At 39.6% G+C, this 17,104-nt stretch overlaps 1 long non-coding RNA gene and 1 other non-coding gene across 2 annotated transcripts in view; both read right to left on the bottom strand.

Moving 5' to 3' along the window:
- Positions 1 to 2,935: 2,935 nt before the first annotated feature.
- The window catches only part of LOC123498078, a 156,740-nt gene continuing 142,571 nt past the window's right edge, over positions 2,936 to 17,104 (bottom strand). The window contains exon 4 of the long non-coding RNA XR_006672638.1: positions 2,936 to 3,020. This is a non-coding gene — a long non-coding RNA (uncharacterized LOC123498078). The remainder of the gene's footprint in view (positions 3,021 to 17,104) is intronic.
- Positions 4,599 to 4,680, bottom strand: Trnas-aga. Its single transcript has one exon. It is a non-coding gene; the product is annotated as a tRNA-Ser (tRNA).

The raw sequence follows: 17,104 nt of genomic DNA, 5'->3' as shown, positions 1-17,104 counted from the left end.
CAAGAAAAGCGATGCCCACGGTGTATAATTATATCAGGGATGTAGGAAATATGTACGATGTGAGGAAAATGTAAAACGTTGAGGAAGGAAAAAGTCTGAAAGGGGAACATGTCCAAAGAAGAGAAAACCGAAGGGGGAAAAAAACATCACGATGGTATAAGCCAAGGAGGATAATAACTAAAAAAGAAACAAGATATTTAAGAGGAAAAAAAGTATCCAGGAAAGAAAAGATGAAAAAAAAATTGGTTGAAAGAGAAATGGAAAAAAAAAAAAGAATTCACGAAGGAAAAAAAAAATATCTGAGACAAAAACTTCCTACACTTGACAGTTCCAAGAAAAAAAGAAAGAAAAAAGAAAAAAAAAAAAAACCCGCACACGCAAACACGAAAGAAAATAAAACACAAAACACACGTGATAAACAAGCGAGCGCACACTGAGCACTGACCTCTCCCAGCTGGTATCGTACTCAGGCATCCACGGCGCAAAAAATCCCTCTCCACGAAAGACAAATGGGGAGGTGAAACATGCGACAGGCGATACATTCCACGCTTCCGGCTGGTGTGTGTCCTCCCCGCGGTCCGACCAATGTCCAGCGGCGGAAATATCACATCATTGCTACAAATTGAATCCCAAAGTTGATTTCCGTTATTTTGCAAACATTTTCCGGGTGACCAATTCCAGGTTTCCGCCGCCGCCAGATTCCAGGACGGTTTGTGTGTGGTGTCCTTGTACGCTGGACACTGGATCTGATTTATTATCATTATTGTTATTATTATTATTATTATTATTATTATTATTATTATTATTATTATTATTATTATCATTATTATCATTTATTATTATTGTTAATATTATTATTATTTTGATCACTATTATTATTATCAATTATTATTATTATAATCATTATTATTATTATTATCATTATTTTATTATTATTATTATTATTATTATTATTGTTATCATCATTATTATTACTATTATCATCATTATTATCATTTATTATTATTGTTATTGTTAATATTACTATTATCTTTTATCACTATTATTATTATCATTATTATTATTATTATTATTATTATTTTTATTATTATTATTATTATCACTATTATTATCATTATCAATAGTAGCAGCAGTAGTATTAACAAAAGTAGTGTTATTGCTGTTACTGTTGTTGTTTTAGAGAGAGAGAGAGAGAGAGAGAGAGAGAGAGAGAGAGAGAGAGAAAGTGGGAGGGAAAGGGTTGATGTGAGGTCGTGGGCGGGGGTAGGAGGTAAGGCAGTGACTATAGTCTGACCAGCCTTAATTTACGGCCGTGGGGGGGGGGCAAGTGTCTCTGTACAGTGGTGCCACGTTTTCACTACTGTTGTTCTGTTAATCTCTCTCTCTCTCTCTCTCTCTCTCTCTCTCTCTCTCTCTCTCTCTCTCTCTCTCTCTCTCTCTCTCTCTCTTACCTTTGATTCTTTAGTAAGTAATTTATAATTGTGTGTATATATATATATATATATATATATATATATATATATATATATATATATATATATATATATATATATATATATATATATATATATATATATATATATATATATATATATATATATATATATATATATATATATATAAGTGAGTGGCACGAGGTCAGTCACGTCGCCACCACAATGTGTCAAGGCCACCAGCTGGGTGTGGAAGAGTTGCCGCTCGCAAGTGAATAATGCTTTTTTTTTTTCACTTAGGTATTGGCATATACCTACTATTTTGTAAAAATAGAAACTACACATTAGCTTGGCTTACGAATTATGAATGCGATTATGCCTCACCCTTGAAATTACTGTAAAAGCCAGTAAATGTGAGCATTTTATCTTATAATTATAGCAACATCTGGTACTACAAGGTGAGGCTATTCGGCCTGGCCAGGCTGGGTTCATCAGTATTGCCGCCACTCACAAGACTTCTACTATTTTTTTTTTTTTTACTTTGGATAATAGATTATTTCTTTTTTCCATGCTCATTATCTTATATCTGTAACGCTGATATTATTACACACCCTAAACATACGCTAAGTACCATTATAAGTTACTACAGTTGATATCAGCAACACTATAGAATATGTATGCCATGTTTGTATGGTACTATATAGTTTTTTTTATGCATATGATGGTTACTGTTGATTCAGCCATCTATATACACAAGACGAAATTTTATACATCTGAATTGATGGTATTTGCGATGCCTTGTACACCAATAACTTCCATTTCACATCGCATTTTTGGGAAACGTGGCACCACTGTAGAGCTACCCTCGCCCCACCACAGCCGTAAATTAAGCCCGGTCAGACTATAGGTCGCATCGCCTATCACATATTGATCGGAGTCAGGGCGCAGCCTCCGGGAATGCAGCCACGTACTGTCTTACTGTCAATAATGAGCAGGAGGAGAAGTACTAGTAGATGTTGCGTAAATGATTCTTAAAGCTGCCTACCTTACGACAACACAATCAAAAGTAAATAAAAACTGATAAAAAAGTAAGCATATGAATAGTTCAATAAAAGAATAATTACATCAGATAAAAATCAAATAAAATAGTCAATTTTACTATGGAAAAAATCATCATAATAAAAGAAGAAAATACGATGTAAAAGATAGAACAAAACAAAATAAGACACTAGTAGCTCCTATAGCCGAATTGACAAGAAAAAGGTGAATAACTTATTCGTTGACAAACAATAAAGCGGTCATCCTCTCCCTCAGCCACACTCATGCATAAAGTGATTCCATTATATCTACTTCATGAAAAGCGAGATACTAATATTCATACAAAATTCAATTAACAAAGAACAGAGAGAGAGAGAGAGAGAGAGAGAGAGAGAGAGAGAGAGAGAGAGAGAGAGAGAGAGAGAGAGAGAGAGAGAGAGAGAGAGAGAGAGAGAATCACTTGCCAAATCAATTTCATCATCTTTTTCTGGACTCAAACCACCGACCATCTTCAATCTTCCCAGTTCTCAGTCTACGATGCGCATCATGCTGAGAAAAAAAAAGAAAACATTTAATAAGAATGCTGCAATCATAGTGGTATAAAAAATGAAACAATAAATATATAATACTTAATACACAATAGATTTCTTGCTGCATATTACGGTATGGACACAGTTTAATCTAGTGTTACAAAATTATATGAAAATAGCAAAAGACTTTCAAATGCGTCAAAAATTTAGAAGCATTAATATTTTTTCACACATGCATCCTTTTCCTACATATTCATGAATGCATACAACTGCATGAATTCCCAAATTACTCTCAGATAATTTGAGAATTAAAATTTGCATAATATTCTTCCTTCTAGATGTCCATTTTATCATTAGCAACAATGAACACTGATGTACGACTTGTTTTATATTCTATTCTTATCTCATTTCTCATACAGGATGCTTTTGTTATAATTATTATTGGTGTTGTTGTTGCTGTTGTTGTTGCTGTTGTTAAAGCTTTTCTTTCTTCATTGTCTGTTGCTACTATTGTTGTTGCCAAAAGCTACTTATGTATTGTTTGCAGCTGTTGTTGTTATTGTTGTGGTTGGTTGTGGGGGTGGTCTTTGCTGTTGCTGTTGTTATTGTTGTCATCTTTTTTTTCGTTTTTGTTTCCGTTCTGCATCTCGTTTTTGTATTACTCGTCCTCGTCCTCCTCCTCCTCCTCCTCCTCAACTCCCTTTTTATCCGGTCTCTCCCTTCCTCTTTCTCTTTTCTTTCTTATCTGCTTCAACATTTGTCGTTTTCTATTTGCTCTCTGTCTATATACATGTTCTGCATCTCATCCGTTTGAACAATCTTCATGTTCTTATATTTCTGGTATTTCTTTTTATCTTATTGTCTAATCATCTGTGTGTGTGTGTGTGTGTGTGTGTGTGTGTGTGTGTGTGTGTGTGTGTGTGTGTGTGTGTGTGTGTGTGTGTGTGTGTGTTCACCACGGTCGTCTGCTTGTCTCCCAGCCAGCCTTCCTCATTACGATTTTCGGGTAGGACTGAGACCACTACACACGCCACACACCGGGAAAGCGAGGCCACAACCTCTCGAGTTACATCCCGTACCTACTTGCTGCTAGGTGAACAGGGGCTACACATTAAGAGGCTTGCCCATTTGCCTCAACGCGCCGGGGATTCGAACCCGGGCCTTTTCGGCTGTGTGTGTGTGTGTGTGTGTGTGTGTGTGTGTGTGTGTGTGTGTGTGTGTGTGTGTGTGTGTGCGCGTGTATGTGCGTGTGTGTGTCTGCGTGTGTGCGTGTGTGGAGAGGAGGAGGTGCTTGTCTATTTGTATTTTCTAATTGTGACATACAGGAAAAGTTATTATGTATGATACTGTTACTTTTCCATCTTCATTAATGACTGCCGTTAATTCCTGAAAGTTGTTAGCGTTGACTGTTTATCGCGTCCAAATAATATTAATTCCTAGACCTCTGAGAAAATTCTATCTCAACAGTTTCTTACATTATCCTTTTCTATTTTTGTGGCGCCATCCACATATGTAATCTTTTATTAGTCTTCTACTTTTCTCTAGGTGCTTTAGTGGAGAAAAGAAAGAAAAAGATATAGTTATTTTCCCCTGAGATCGCAGTGAGTAGGATTCGAACCTACGCGGGAAGATCCCATCTGATTTCTAGTCAGACGCCTTAACCACTCGGCCATCACTGCTGTGTTTCCGTAGTGCTGTGTATTTGTATTTTCTTTTGTTGTTGTATATGCTTTAGTACGTTTTCTTCGTCTTCGTCTTCTTTTTAGTCTTTTTATTTTCTTCCGCTACTTTCTTTACCCTCTTCATCCTCTTCCACATCCTCATCTATTTACAGATACACAACCCACTTTAACTGAACTTATTCATACATTTATGCTACTCCTCATTAAAAACAATACAACATTCACTACAACCCCTCCCCCCCACACACACACACAAAAAAAAAGCATATACATACATACAAAATACTGCAGCTGCTTCTCGACACATCTCCTCCTCCTATACCTCCTCTCACACCCCTCCACCACCTCCCACCCCTCCCCCCAAGCCGCAGGTGTGGTACAAAAGGGTCAGGAGGAGGAGTGTATCCGATACTGGTAATTAGCAGCAGTATGGATCACGGGCCGATAATTATAACTGGATAATTACACCACAGTATTCCCTCCCGGCATTTCTGGGACGTCTGGCTCGGGGAAGAAGGGTGAGCGTTGCTGGAGGCAAGTGATGGAGTGTGTGTGTGTGTGTGTGTGTGTGTGTGTGTGTGTGTGTGTGTGTGTGTGTGTGTGTGTGTGTGTGTGTGTGTGTGTGTGTGTGTGTGTGTGTGTGTGTGTGTGTGTGTGTGTGTGTGTGTGTGAGAGAGAGAGAGAGAGAGAGAGAGAGAGAGAGAGAGAGAGAGAGAGAGAGAGAGAGAGAGAGAGAGAGAGAGAGAGAGAGAGAGAGAGAGAGAGAGAGAGAGAGAGAGAGAGAGAGAGAGAGAGAAACAACCGAGACTAACAAAATAACTTAAACGGCAACATCTATTCAGCGTGAGGGAACTGAAGACAGGTGGTAATATAACAGAGTATTCAAGAGATTTGCTTATATTAGTGGAGATTATTACTTCACAGTCCATTAGTCGAATGCAGTAAGAATATATATATTTGAAATGTAAATTGTAAAAAAAACTTTTTTTTTGCTTAACAAAACCACATAACCCGTCAATTGGGTCGCTGATGTGTATATTCCTTAGCCTCTAATAAAAGGCGTGTATGAAAGTTACAACTCTAAGACAAGTGCTCAAAATTTAAACCCAAATTAAAATATCATGGCTTACTGCAAATAAAAAGTGTGAAATTTTCTTTACCGATGTTGTCATGATATCTTCCTTCACTTATCTTGCTTTTCCTGATCATCTTGCTTTTCTACAAGTGCTTATTGGGACATAGATAGTACTTATATCCTAGCAGTTTAGTACATGAATAATTTTCTTGGAAGACTTCCATGCTGCATTATTTTCTTTCCTTTCTTTTCATGCAAAAACGGGTTAAATGACAGTGCTGCAGTGGATAGACCTTCTCTTTTACAATACTGTGTTTCTCCATTTAAATCAAGTGATGTAGTTAGTAAGAATTGACAAAGAAGCACAGAAAAAAACAGGAAACACAAGGAAGATTAAAAACAGCGTCAGACCTCTTGGCCATTATGAGACCATGATAAACTACATCACTTGATTTAAATGGAGAAACACAGTATTGTAAAAGAGAAGGTCTATCCACTGCAGCACTGTCCTCTAACCCATTCAACAAAAAATTAGTATCAGCGAGCTGTAATCAAAACAAATACCCCACTCAAAAAGACGTGCTCTTTAGCTGTGTTAGCCTTCCTTTATCGGTGGCGTCCTTAAGTGACAGGAACAATGTTTTTCCGCCAGGAGCAGTCGGGCCACCCATCCTCGCCACCCGTCACCCTCCCACCGGGACGCTGTTGGCCACACGTCTCCTTCTCATGTTTTTTTGCAATCACCATTCATATTCCTCCATTTCGTGTTCGATTTAAACTTCCTGTTGTAATCCTCTTTGACATTTTTATTTCCTGGATCCTTGTTACTTGTCCTGCCACTTTAATCTGCGCTTTATGGCTTCCGCCTTCAGACGTACTACACTTCTCATATCTATCCATTCTGTAGTTTCCAGGTATTGATTTCTAAAGGAATTGCTATTTGTATTCGAGAAACATGTTCAGAGGCAATTGTCGCTTCTCGCTTCTTTAGTGAAGCAAACCTGTTTCTCATAATGTAATCTTAACAGATGTTCAGTTACTAGTAATACTAAGAGTTAGTCAGTATTACAGCTGGCAGTAGAGCAATTTTAGAATATGGGCAGTGGTGAAGCTAAGCGTCAGGGTCAGTTTTAGCGATTAAGAACAACATCGTACGAATAAATGTGACAGACTACTCGTGTCTCGATTTCTTTATGGCAAAACACGCTTAGATGATCTTACTAAATTGCTAATCCCTTGATCAGCGAGAGGAAAAAATAGAAAAGAAAATAACTAAATCCTGAAAAAATATATACATCTATGAATACGTCTCAAATAAACCCTGAAAAATATGAATACCAAAAATACTGAACATAAGTAATTTCTCTAGAATAGAAAATTTATTAATTTCTAATCTTATATAAAAACTCAAGGTAGCTTATCAAAAATAGCAGCTGAGTCGCCTTTGCATGACCACTCCTTGCCTGCCACACCTGCCCTCAACGCCCTGTAGTAGCCATGCGCCCGTGCAGGTGTCATCCTTCTTTTCAATATCCTGAACACGGGCCAACACCGTCCCAATCGTGTAAGCAGAGTACAGACCGCTCCGCACCATCCGCTCACAGCCTCATCATGTTGACACGTAAGAAATTCTCACTTCATTTTGTATTGTATGCTTCCTGTCCGGATGTTCAGATACAGAACAGTACCGAGGCTCATGTGAACTCTGTGTGTGTGTGCGTGTGCGTGTGCGTGTGTGTGTGTGTGTGTGTGTGTGTGTGTGTGTGTGTGTGTGTGTGTGTGTGTGTGTGTGTGTGTGTGTGTGTGTGTGAGAGAGAGAGAGAGAGAGAGAGAGAGAGAGAGAGAGAGAGAGAGAGAGAGAGAGAGAGAGAGAGAGAGAGAGAGTACAGATAAAGAGACCAAAAATCAAAGGAAGAACGAGTTGTTAGACATGGACAGGCAGATAAGAGACACAGAAAAACTAAAAGAAAGAAAAATGTAGAAAAATACATACAGAAGTAGATAGACAAAGGTAAGGTGACAGACACTATTTGACATTAACACACAGATAAGGACAATTTACTAGCCAGACGAAAGACAAACAAACAGACTGAGAGAAAAATAAATACAGATACAAACAGGAAAAAAAAATAAAAAAAAATAGACGGTCACAAAATCTAACACGGAGAACATCACAGAAATACAAAAAAAAAAAAAAAAAAATCTGAACATGCAACTTTCACTGTTCGAAAAAAAAAATAAGAATAGAAATAGAAAAAAAATAGAATAGAATAGAATAAACTAAATATGATGTCCTTCTTTCTTGTGAACTAGAAATAGGTGCATGAAAGGAAATTAGCTGATTCCAGTGATTACAATGGTTCTAATCAGAAGTGTTATCATCGCAGTAACTGTAATCAGAGAATCTAAGCTCGAAGACAGGAATCTGAATTATAGGGCAAAAATCTAAATACTTAAAATTAGTTTAGCATTTCTTTTTCTTTTTTCCTATTTCTTTCATAATATCTTTAATTTTGGTTTCCGTTCCTGTAATAGTACAAGTGGAGAGAGAGAGAGAGAGAGAGAGAGAGAGAGAGAGAGAGAGAGAGAGAGAGAGAGAGAGAGAGAGAGAGAGAGAGAGAGAGAGAGAGAGAGAGAGAGAGAGAGAGAGAGAGAGAGAGAGAGAGAGAGAGAGAGAGAGAGAGAGAGAGAGAGAGAGAGAGAGAGAGAGAGAGAGAGAGAGAGAGAGAGAGAGAGAGAGAGAGAGAGAGAGACCGACAAAACAGAGACAGAGGAAGAGAGAAGAGGATGAGAGATGGATGGCAGACATGCAAGTTAAGAAAGAGAGCAAGTTTCCCACCTTCCCTTCTCTCCCTCACCTCTGCCACCTCATCCTCCCCCGCACGGCGACGCCCAATAAATGTTCTCGTGCGGGTTGGCGGTGTCCGGATGCCCGCCCCCTGACCTCAGCTTCCTGTTGGTATGCCTTTAGGGCCCGGACACCCGAAAACCCTGCTCCTCTCTCCCCTTACTCAGTTATTCGTTCTCTCACTCACTCACTCACACTTCCTTCATTGCCTCCCCTTTTCTGTTCCTGCCACCCGCCCACTCCTAATGCTGCGTGTTTCGGCTCGGTGTGGACAGGACAGGTGTGGAAGAAAACAGGAATGGACTGTGGTTTATCCCGTCACCTGCTGTCCCGCGCCGGTGTGAGACCGCCACCTGTCTCACGCCGGACCGGAGAATGCGAGGACAAGAGTGAGGTTTCATGCAGAACGAAAGATGATATGTGGGGTTTTGTTCCTTGATATACACGAAAAGGATGGCACAACTTAGGACATGTAACTTATGATGGTGGTAAAATTCCTGGAGTGACTGCAGGAAGTGAAGACATGAGTGAAGTTTCAGGAAAAAAGAAATATGATACCCTGGATTTTGTTCTTTGATGTTAACGAAAAGAATTAAAACATTCCATAATGAGATATGATGATATATATTACATTTACGAAACTGACACACGAGGAGAGAAAATTAGAATTCAAGCAGAAGTAAAAAGAAAGAAAATCTGATGAGATAATTTTTTGTTTGATATGCACAAGCAGGAAACAATGATTCATTTTATAAGTTGCGATGAAAACTTAATGTCATATACAGCCACACTTCAAGATACTCAACAAAGGAAGGATACACAACGTTATGCATGAAGTACTTATGAGTTGAGAGTCGACTTTTAATGAAGCTTTATTAGTATGCATTTATGTGCGGCAATTATGAGAGTCGCAGCAGGACCACACACCCTATCAGATCAAGGCATCAACACTCCGCCGCCATTAGACGCGGCTTGGGAGGGCGCGCTATAAATATATAAATAAGTCATATCAGTTTTAATTTTCTACCTTTGAATTTAGTTTACAGTTTATCTATTTGAATATGTTGCACGTTATTTCTCTTATATTTCTTTCTTATTTGCTTCCCGTCCTCTGCATGTGTGTCTGTCTGCCAGTCCTCTCTCTCTCTCTCTCTCTCTCTCTCTCTCTCTCTCTCTCTCTCTCTCTCTCTCTCTCTGTTATGGTACGTCCTCCATGAGACAATCGTAAAAAACACATACAAATCATTAATCAATTTATATTGTCTATTTTTCACTAATAAATAGATAAAAAGAAGTTTTGAACAATTTCATATAACAATTGGAGCATTTTCCCTATTTTTTTTTATCTAACACAAAACATATAATTTTATTCTGAATGCGGTCCAACGTTCAACCACAATACCATGACTAGATTACTCCTCGCACCAATACCAAATGACGCTTAAATGTCGGAAGTCGTGAGTACTGCAGACCGCAAAGATGGGGTGAGGTGAGGTGAGGCATGGCATGGCGTGAGGGGTATCTGAGGGGAAGTGACCGAAGAAGTGATGATTTTAAGGGTTACCAGGCTTCTGCAGGAAACGCGGGAGATGCAGAGGAGGTGCATTATGGTTCTGAGATGTGGGTGAGAGCTTACAGTAATCAGGGTAGGACTAGAAGTAAGGAGTTGAGATTTGATGATGTTACAAATATTCTAAGCGAGATAGAAAGGGATTTGATCTCATTAGGAATATAAGGTGTGGTGAATAGCTTAAACAAGCACAATAAAACAAAGAATAATGACGATGTTTCATGGTGTAATAAGAGACAGAAAAACATTTGTTCTCAGAATTAACAGGTGTATGAATAGGCAGAGAAATAAGAAGAGCTACAAGAAGAAAGAGAAAAACAAAGATAAGAAAAAAACCATATATAACATAACTATACGATAGCACAGCAGACACCACACATTAGAGCACAGCATACCGTAGTACAGCCCATCTTCCCATTAACATACAGACTCATCAGTCACTCGAGGAAATAAGGGTTATTGGTTACATCCGCCAACTAGCGCGAGACACGGCGTAACAAGGTGGGGTTATTGCGCGTTACGTGACTAATAACATAGCCACCTGCAGGTGCGACACTCCACTAATTAAGGATAATGTGGGAAATGCTCCTCCAACGCCACTGCAGATGTGTCTTTATTTCTACAGTCATTAACTGTTGCGAGGCCGTGCGGAGGTGTTAAAAGGTCTGGCAGAGAGAGAGAGAGAGAGAGAGAGAGAGAGAGAGAGAGAGAGAGAGAGAGAGAGAGAGAGAGAGAGAGAGAGAGAGAGAGAGAGAGAGAGAGAGAGAGAGAGAGAGAGAGAGAGAGAGAGAGAGAGAGAGAGAGAGAGAGAGAGAGAGAGAGAGAGAGAGAGAGAGAGAGAGAGAGAGAGAGAGAGAGAGAGAGAGAGAGAGAGAGAGAGAGAGAGAGAGAGAGAGAGAGAGAGAGAGAGAGAGAGAGAGAGAGAGAGAGAGAGAGAGAGAGAGAGAGAGAGAGAGAGAGAGAGAGAGAGAGAGAGAGAGAGAGAGAGAGAGAGAGAGAGAGAGAGAGAGAGAGAGAGAGAGAGAGAGAGAGAGAGAGAGAGAGAGAGAGAGAGAGAGAGAGAGACCACAGGAGAATACTGGCAAGAACAGCAAGTCATCTATCAAGAATCTGAGGAAAACCACAACTAGCTGCTGAGTGAAAACAAAACTATATTTTGCCGAGAGAAAACTATATATAGAAAGACAAAGATAACTTGAAAAAGAGATATGTTGCAATGAAAAATAACCAGTTAGAAAATTGTGAAGCTATAAAATGAATATTCATTGAAGGATATATTAAAGAAATTTTTGAGAAATGTTAATGTGATAGTAAGGTATTAGCGGTTCAGCAATAGTCTCTAAAGGATTGGAAAAACTGCTTTCTTAAAACTCATTACATGAAACTTGAGTCTTACATAAATCAACGAGTACTCTTACAACGGTACCATCACTGGACGTACATTGAAAGCTTCCTTATTTCAGATATTAATTTACAGCATTAATTATTTTCATCTTTCATGGAATGGTGATATTCATCTCGGAAAATATTTAATGATGGCTCACTGCGAAAAAAAATAACAATAATATTCCTCTAAAAGCATCATGTAAACAAATAAATCAACAAATATCAAGCTAGAGTTGTGAAAGAATCCTTACTTCTGTCTAAGATGGGATATAACACCCCATCACTGTGTTGTGGCCTTGCATGCTACAACAACAGTCAGCAAACACAAAAAACACTGCGCGCCTCAAGCACACAAACAGAAGTATCTCACAAATGCCACCACTCCCAATTAACATACTCATCCTAAACACGCACACACACACGCACACACACACACACACACACACACACACACACACACACACACACACACACACACACACACACACACACACACACACACACACACACACACACACACACACACACACACACACACTCCCCTGTCCTAACCTGCGCTCCCAATAACGCATGAATAACAAATTACAGTGACACAAGGCAATTTGCGGCCAAGTAACTGACCTGAGTGGTGGCGAGGTGAGCGGCGGCGTGGTGGTGAAGGTGGTGGCAGCTGAGGAACTGCTTGCCTTTGCCCATGTGTTTCTCTACCCCTTGCATCTCTCTGTTTGCATGCTGGGCTGATAACAGCTTATTTTATCCGGTTGTCTCGGCGACTTCCTGACAGCTAGGATAATATCGTGGATGTGTACTTGTTTGGGTGACTGCCTAGTGAATTAAATGCATGTTTGCTAAGCTTGAGTGCAGTTTAAGATTCTTGTGTGATACCAGTATAATTCCTTTCCGCCTCACTTTTTTACTGTACCTTATGTGAAATTTTTGACACTTTTGTTGGTCTTTTTCGCATTTTGCTTACTTTATGGACGAGTAGTTTCTTACTTAACTGATTATTTGCTTACTGGCAGGGAGGCTCATTACCAGTCTAATTACCTGCTGCTTGACTACCTCAGAGGATGTTTAGCTCGTTACCTTGTCAGTCCTCGTCAGCTTGAACATTTTAGAATTAGCTGTCATGATAAATACCAACCTGGGCAAATGCATCACCGTTGACTTGACGTGCTCTCTCATTTACTTTTTTCCTTGTTTTTATTCATGATACAACCGCCAAGTTAAGGGTTTGATAGAATGTCCTTGAATACTTGGAACGCTTGGGGAAGACATTTCAAATTTTCATGTTAACATTCTACTCGCGTTCATGAAAAGACGCGATGCATGCAAACCTGAACAAAAAAAAGAGAAGTTTCCCAAAAAAGTAGTTTGTCTCAAAATTTGCAGTAATGTACGCCAAAAAACTCCACAAGATATCGATCAGCTATTGAACTGTGAAAGATAAACATGACAGGCATGAGAATGAGGCACAAGTTATATCAGTACACTTAAGAGAGGCGGAAAGGGGGCCGCCGTGGTACAGTGCAACCATGCGTGCTTTGGGGTCTGAGGGGTCTCCAAGCGCACGGGTTCGAATCCTGCCCACGGTCCGAGTGTAGGTTGGGCTTCCTCACTCAGGGCAACGGTTTCCTAGTGGGTAGGCTTTGAGATAGGAGGTACCCTAAAAAAGTATCCCCTTTCGCCCATAAATTCCCGTGAAAAGCCAACATGGTATAAAGAAAAAAAAAAAAAAAAGGCAGGCAGGGCAGTTACACAGAGGACTGAAATGCCTCTGATGACAAAGAACAGGTAATGCAGCGCTGCAGCAAGGAGTCTGAGAATGAATAGTCATGCAAAGAAAGGATCTGATGAAAGTCACACCTCAGATTAACATTCCTGCAGTGCTGTAACTACACGGAAGTATTATGGCGGCACTAAGAATGTAGAAGAGGTGAGAGGTGCCACATGAAGATACCACTGTCCCCGTTCATTGTCTTGGTGTATGCAAAGTCACATTCAATTTTTTTTTGTCCTTTCTTTTCTTTATCTTTTTTTCCACTATTTACTTTCACTAATAATGTTCCAGTGTAAAAAAAAAAAAATTGAAGTTGCGTTTTACTGAGGTCGGAAACTTTTTGCTAGAAAGATTTTGTTTCATATAAAGACTTGCTTATGAAAAATATCTTAAAACAACATCAGTATTTTCTCCTCTTTACAATGTTTTACTTTCATTGGAACCTGTGTGTGAGTTTGAAATTATGATTTACCAATATCGGACATTATTGGTCAACAAAGGCATTTTAATGAGAATTTTGGCACGGTAATATAGGTAAAAAAAAAAAAAAAAAAATGAAATACTATATTCTTTAATGATATGAAAAACTTTAAGGAAACAATAAAATGAACACCACGGACTGAGGCTTTCAGTCTTAAGAGAAAATGTGTGGAAAGCACACCGCTGTGCCTCGGGAAGCAACTGCAGCCGTGCGCTTGGAACTTATATATTTTTCTACTGCAATTTATAATTTTTTTCAATGAAAATGAGGAAGTAAAGCAATATCTTCAACTCAGAGAAGATATAATTCCAACATCAATTTTGTTATAATGGCCTATTGAGACACCATTTATGCAAGGAAATTGTTCGAGAAAATATAAATTATGCTCTATAAAAAAAATAAGCGAATAAGCAAAACAACTAGTATGAAGAGATATAATTAATGTTAGAATATTTCCCAGCTCAACAAAGTACACAGGTAAGGCGCTACAACAGTCATTTTGAGTTACTAAGGATATAAAGATTGAAGGATTCTCAACCAGGTTTATATAAAAAAAAAGGAAGGGATTGTGGAGGAGGGATGATCGGAGCGGACAGGAAAGATTCTGACGAAGGAGGAGCGTCAAGGATTCAGCTTGTTATTTAAAAGCAGTTTTCTCACCCACACTCCCTTAACACAAATGTATTACATGTGATGAAGAATATTCACATGATTGTGTAAAATTTTCAGTAACAATATGTACATTCAGATTTAGATTCAATTAGAAGCATTTTAAGTATAAAGCTCATGAAAATATATAGAAATGTTTGATAGAGCATATGCAATGTATATGTACGAAATCTTAGCAGCAAACTTGATTATTTTAAGCATGATAGAACACAAAACGTGTAATTGTCCGTAATTTTGAACACCTGAATCACAGTACAGGAAATAATGACGTCAGGAGAGCAGGGCGTAGTGTTGCGCAATGATAGAAAATTACACACGATACCCCTTCCTTGCAAAATATCACACAGAGGAAGTCAAGTACGTTGTTAGGCAGCTCGTGGCCGTCACCTTGAGGGAGGCTTAGTGCGGTGGTCTGCAGTTGTCTTTACTCAGTATGCATTTACATACGTGTAATGTGATTTTACTTGTGTGATAATAGAATAACTCTAGTAAAGCTATCACAAGATTAAACAGAATAAATCTTGTCTAAAGAGGTGGTGGTTATGGTGGTGGTGGTCCGAACAAACAAGGGAAAAGTAAAGAAAGTTGTAATGATCCTTGCCCTTCATGTTTACTATCCCTGAAGGTGTGTTGCTGCAAGTGAGCACTTAGCTTACTACTTCCTTGTCACCTGTTGCACGGTTGAATTTATTTTTATTTTTTTTTCTTGTCTGACACCTGAATGGCAAACTGGTTGGCCGAATACTTGTATGTTGTTTGGCTAGATCATTTGTTTGCTGTCTGCTTGGCTAATTAGCTGGCTAAAGAGCGAAGAAGTATATTACTCTGCTGGCTGTCTGACATGCTTGTGCCTTACTGAAGATCAATGCAAGTTTTATTTCTTGAATATGAATGTCTGGCTGGCTGCAATACTCTTTGGATAGTTGATAACCTGTCTAGCAGCTATGTAGAGTGGTAGATTGGCTGGATGGATGATTGGCTAGGTGCATGCCAGCCTGGATGAGTGGTTTGTTGGATACTTAAATAGCTAGCAGACAAATCTAATGATTAGATTGTTGGATGGTTAGTTAGCTAATCAACAGACTAGTTAGCTCACAGACTGGCTGGCTGGAAAACCACCTGTCTGACTGGATGACTGGATGGCTACACTGGCTGCGTGGTTCATTTTAGTCTACAATAATGAGACACTCAGAGCCACTTTTACCGGAAGTCGATGATTTCTGCTCGACACCAAGATTTCGTTGTGATTCTATTCCAGTTTCGAGCCCCCCAGCACAGCCACTCACCGCATCACGGGGGTCGAGAGTCGTGACGGTGCTTTGTGTGGCTCTGTCCACCACCACCACCACCACCACCACCACCTCCACCTCCACCTCCACCACTCAACCACTCAAGGCCACGTCACGCAACAGCTTCAGCCCAATAAAATTATTTCAAGTTTTTATAATTTTATATTTCTGACAGCGAGCTTTGGATGTGATTGTGTGAATGTTACATAGCGAGAGAGGGTGAGAGGAGGAAAACTGCTGGTTGGTTGTGAATCACCCTCTGTGTATACGCATGTACGCTTGTGTGCACAGATCCGCAGTGTAATATTCTCTCTCTCTCTCTCTCTCTCTCTCTCTCTCTCTCTCTCTCTCTCTCTCTCTCTCTCTCTCTCTCTCTCTCTCTCTCTCTCTCTCTCTCTCTCTCTCTCTCTCTCTCTCTCTCTCTCTCTCTCTCTCTCTCTCTCTCTCTCTCTCTCTCTCTCTCTCTCTCTCTCTCTCTCTCTCTCTCTCTCTCTCTCTCTCTCTCTCTCTCTCTCTCTCTCTCTCTCTCTCTCTCTCTCTCTCTCTCTCTCTCTCTCTCTCTCTCTCTCTCTCTCTCTCTCTCTCTCTCTCTCTCTCTCTCTCGTACAACCGCTACATAAGTACAACCACTACTCTCTCATTCTACACCACCACCACCACCACCACCACCACTATAACCGCCTCTGTCATATAAACCATAACCACCACCACTGTTCGGCAAGTCATTTCCGCAATCGAACAACGTGACCTTAAATATCACTCATAAATATATCACTGTTACTGGGCACGAATTTCTATAAGTTTCTATCAAGTGAACAGCGCTGAAGGAGAGAAGCAAAAGGAAGGGGGAGGTTTAGGCAACATTATATTCAACGCCGTGTAAGTAGTGAGCCGCTGTTCGTCACTGTATGTAATCTTGTTGCAGTAATGTGGCAGTACAGTTGGGTTATAAATGAATACAAGGAGACACCGTAACATGACGTAGCGCAGAGAGAGAGAGAGAGAGAGAGAGAGAGAGAGAGAGAGAGAGAGAGAGAGAGAGAGAGAGAGAGAGAGAGAGAGAGAGAGAGAGAGAGAGAGAGAGAGAGAGAGAGAGAGAGAGAGAGAGAGAGAGAGACGCCTGCTGTGAGTTATTTCAAAATTCATTACCGGTCCGCTTTTCATAGTGGCCAGTTTTGTGATAAGAAGGCCGTTGTGTTCATCATATTTGTTTTTACTAAAAACTTTAAAAATAAGAATAAAATGTCAGACTTCTTCTAACAGTAGCCAATATTGCAATTTGGTGATAAGAAAGTTCCTGTGGTCAACATTAGTTAAAGGAGC

The sequence above is a fragment of the Portunus trituberculatus genome, chromosome 47 (assembly GCF_017591435.1).
Source record: "Portunus trituberculatus isolate SZX2019 chromosome 47, ASM1759143v1, whole genome shotgun sequence".
In the NCBI taxonomy this organism is placed as follows: Eukaryota; Metazoa; Arthropoda; class Malacostraca; order Decapoda; family Portunidae; genus Portunus; species Portunus trituberculatus.
The sequence above is the reverse complement of the archived record's forward strand: the minus strand, read 5'-3'. Positions and strand labels throughout refer to the sequence as shown.